Raw genomic sequence first — 4,356 nt, 5'->3', positions numbered from 1 at the left:
CTCCAGACCCTTCACCAGCCTCGTTGCCCTTCTCTGGACACGCTCCAGCACCTCAACGTCCTTCTTGTAGTGAGGGGCCCAAAACTGAACACAGTATTCGAGGTGCGGCCTCACCAGGGCCGAGTACAGGGGCACCATCACTTCCCTGCTCCTAGTTCTTCCCATCCTGCAAATCGGTATTTCTGTAGCATCGCTACAGGGTAGTGATCAGTATCTCAAGTGTTCGCGATGCTCATTTTGATACAAATAACTGGTACTGAATTTCTTTTCACTTATCTTTCAAATCAGTGTGTGTGGCACATCTACTTTGGGAAGAAAGACTTCTGAAAAATACTTTTAAAAATCATTATTTTACTGCAAATTTTCAATGAAAGATTCTTGGGGTTTTTTTCCATACTCTGAGCTGAAGGATTGTATATGATGGGTCTGGTCACTGGAAGAAGAAAATAAAAAAATCTGTGCGTGGGATTAGTGCATTGTCTCTGTGCAGAGCCTAAGGTGACAGTATTTCCCACTCGTGTTAACCATTTACCCCTTTTAGCAACAAACCATTCTCAGGAACTTTGCTGCTTTTAAAAGCCTTGTTCTTGGACCGAATAGATGCCATTCCTTCATGAGTCTCACTCAGTGACAAAATACATGGGAGATCCTGGGATTTGGTGCTGGTAATGTACTTTATAATATGCATATCTATAAAAATATTTGCAGAAAAATCCATTGTGGCTCTAGGCAGAAGCATGATCTTCCAGACTCCACAGTCATGCCAACAAGCCAAGGCAGCCTGACCTGGGAAGTTAGTATTGAGGAGGTCAGGTTATGAAGAATTTATTCTCAAAATACGACTGAACAGATCAACTGCCTCAACATAGCTCCAAGGCTCTTTCTGTTCTGGGTCTCTAGCTTCAGTCTACCTCAACACAGTGTTGCAGAAATTACATTAATCCAAGGGCAATTTGGGGCATATCACGAAGGATGATTAGTTGGTAGGTATCTACAGAGCCAGGGTCCCAGCATCTTACTTTTGGGTCTCCTCTTTTGATGCAAAATGTGGATATGGATTTAGATATACCAGAATTGCAATTAGCAATGTAAGAAAAAAGTTTGCTTTGGCTTTCAGCACAGTGTTGCTATTTCTGCCACGTTCCCCTCTAACCTGATGAGGCTTTGGCTCAGTCATAACAGAAAATGAGCTATCAATCTGTACATCTTTGTAGAGCACATAACATATTAAGGCCCTGACCTTACTGGCATGAAACGACAATTCCCCTCTAAGTGCAAAACAATAATATTTCATTAATCATCTGCAACAGAAATCCCCATTCCCCAGACTATTCTGGCAATATTCTGCATTTTTGCTTGTCTAGGAACCTGAATTAAAAGGGAGAAAAATGGTTTACAACAGCCTGTGGCAGTGATGTAGCAAGAGACTTTATGTAAGAGCTGACGGTGCGCTCGCCGCGCGAGGGTGAGGCGTAGGAATGAGTGATCCTGAAAGGATGTTTCTCTGAGGTGTGTTCTGTGCCTGGGCTAGGAACAGCAGTCTCAAGGGCACAAATTCCATCGTCTGAATGTGCTTGGTCTTGTTCAACTGATTAATTTCTTACAGTTATCCCAAGTCAAGCTACAAAATCCCCTAGTACTTTACTCAAAGCCTTTCACGGCTTGTTGATAAATTATTTTCAAATTAACTACCTGATAATTTGAATCTGTAGGATCTTGAAAGGTGCGGTATGGTGAGAGAGAGAAAATAATGAAAGTCCCGGACTTTGCCCTGCCCACAGTGAGGAATAAAGGTTCTGCTCTGAGGTAGTACTTCAATTTGGTGCTTCCAAAAGTAATGCTAAGTGTGTAAAAAACCCTTCTGAAGGTACATTTGTACAACTGATGGATAAGCATCAACAGTGGAGTAAGTTTTCAGTGTGATCTGACAACATTGTAAAAAAGCAAACGTTTTTCAAATATTCCTTTAGTCCATAATTAATGACTCTTTAGTGCATAATTAATGACTAACAGCTCTGATTCAAGCAAAGGAATTTTTTTTTTAATCTATCAAGCTGTGTAACTTGAAAGGGGGAGGTCCAAGACTTTCCCTAGTTTGGGGAGCCTTCTAATTTGGGCCTTCTAATTTTTGGAAAGGGCTCAGGACTCCAGACTAGAGATACTGTAAAACACTGGATGCTTTACAAATCATCTGATCTCTCTTGTACAATGGGCATCTTTTCACTGAAACTGCTATTTCAGATTTCCCCGGTGCCATGAAAGTCTCTCACTTCTTTGAAAGATAATATGTGAAAAGCATTTAATTCTCTGTTAGCAGCACTGCTCTTTGTGGCACTGTTTTTATTGAATTCTTTTGGAACTGGTTGGCTTAATCTGCAAATGATTTTTTTCTTCACACTGATTATCTAATGGGGGTTTCATTTGATCTCCTTGGGAAAAATACATACTAAACTGCTAAAGCACGTGTATTAGATTCTAAGACAAACTGTACCTTTAAGGGAAACTCTAGAAGATACAACTGACATTTGCAATAAAGACATTAAGTAAGCATAACCGAACACCTGCTACTATACCTGGCTTGAGTTTGGGTAACCACAAAATTTAAGACTCCAAAGAAAGACACTGAGTTAATTAATAGGTAATCATTTGGATATAATATAATAAAGCAAGGTGATATAGCCTTTGCATAGGATTGTCACTGTCTGTTTGGGAATAATTCCACTGTGGGATCCCTGCATATCTTTTTCCTTTGATTTCTTCCTTCATCACATGGGGAATCAGCAAATCAACCGCTGTGCCAGAAACTAAGGAACATGATTTGGGCAGTTTGCTAAAATCAAGTGCCTTGACACTTCAGTTAAAGTTGTCCAGATAAACCAAAGCTGCTTCTCTGCTGTTCAGTCCTCCGAGATCTGGGAAACAGTTTGCTGCATGTATTTATGAAAGAGGAGTATCTCCCTTTTACTGTTAAGTGTTATAACGAAGTCGAGTGGAAAAGTGCTATTTACCGTATAATAAAATATATCTATTGTTCATAGCCCTGAAAACATAATAATAAATAAAACCTTATATTTCAGGCTGTGTAAACCAGTTGCTTATGTAATAGAACATGGTGTAATTTTCCATTTACAATTTCAATACTGTAATAAGAAAGCAATCAAAGCATAAACAAAATGCACTTTAAATGGGGCTGCAGGTAATATTTCCATAATGGCTGCCCTTAAAAATTGCAGCTGTTTCTTTTTTTTTTTTCCTGTACAAATTCTTTCTACTTATCTCAGTCATTTAATTAAAAGAAAATCAACTTAAACCAGATGAAAGACCATCTTAAACCAATTGCAGCTATGGGCAAAGAAGAAAAAAGACTCTAACAGCGTAATCCACGGTTAACACTCGGGTAGATTAAATTAACCCCATTTCTCATCCTCCTTTCAGGATGAGATCTGAGGCTCTGCAGAGAGCGTGCTGTAAACCTGTGGGCAAAAGGGGTCTTTGCCTTGGTTATCTGTCTTGAGGATCTGGAAGTTCACCATTTCCCAAGCATCTGCCGATGACCGCTTGGTTTTACTGGCCTCATTAGCGTTCGCGCTGCATGGTGGGAAGCTGCCTGCTCACCCATCGCTTGCAGGAGGCATAAAATAACTCAGTGCTGTCCGTCAGGTTCGTGCACAGGCGTTAAACCGTGAGGATTAACGAGGGATGAGCAATCACGTCGCTGCCGCCACGGGCAGCTGATGGCGGAGTTCACGTCACTGCAGCAGGACAGGGATGGCTCTTCCGAAATCCTGCTGGATTTCTAAGAAAAGTGCCTCCCGGGTTTGCCTCAGCTCTGCCTGCTGATCCCCAGGGCTCTCGGATCACACCACCAGCCAGAACTGGGTCCTGAAAAACGTGTTTTTAAGTCAAGACGCAGTGCTCAGCAGTGACGGGTGAGGAACTTGTTCTTCGTGGCGGAGGGGAAGGAGGAGCCCGGCCTCAGCCTGGGCCTTGACCGCTGGCTCCTGGATAGAAACGGGAGAGACTCAGATGAGGCTGGATCCTGTATAAACTGATTTGCTGACACCAGGCTCTGCGTTTTCCTCGTTTTCCCTTCATTTCCAAACGAAGAAACGCAAGCAGACAAACCATGTTTCCCTGCCCCTCAGCGGGCAGGCTGCCCGTGACCATCGCTCTCGCCCTTCCCATTCAGAGCGTTCAGAGAGGAATTAGGAAAATAACAAGGTTTAGATGAGAAGAAATCGTTTCATTTCGCGGAGGCCGATCGAGCCCTGGGTGCAGGGGCGGCGGAAGCACAGCGGGAACGCCACCGGCCCGACCCTCCCGCTCAGGTGGGACCGACCCCGCCGCCACCCGGAG

This window comes from Aptenodytes forsteri, unplaced genomic scaffold (genome assembly GCF_000699145.1).
Source record: "Aptenodytes forsteri isolate BGI_AS27 unplaced genomic scaffold, ASM69914v1 Scaffold55, whole genome shotgun sequence".
Taxonomy (NCBI): domain Eukaryota; kingdom Metazoa; phylum Chordata; class Aves; order Sphenisciformes; family Spheniscidae; genus Aptenodytes; species Aptenodytes forsteri.
Note: the sequence above shows the minus strand (reverse complement) of the source record.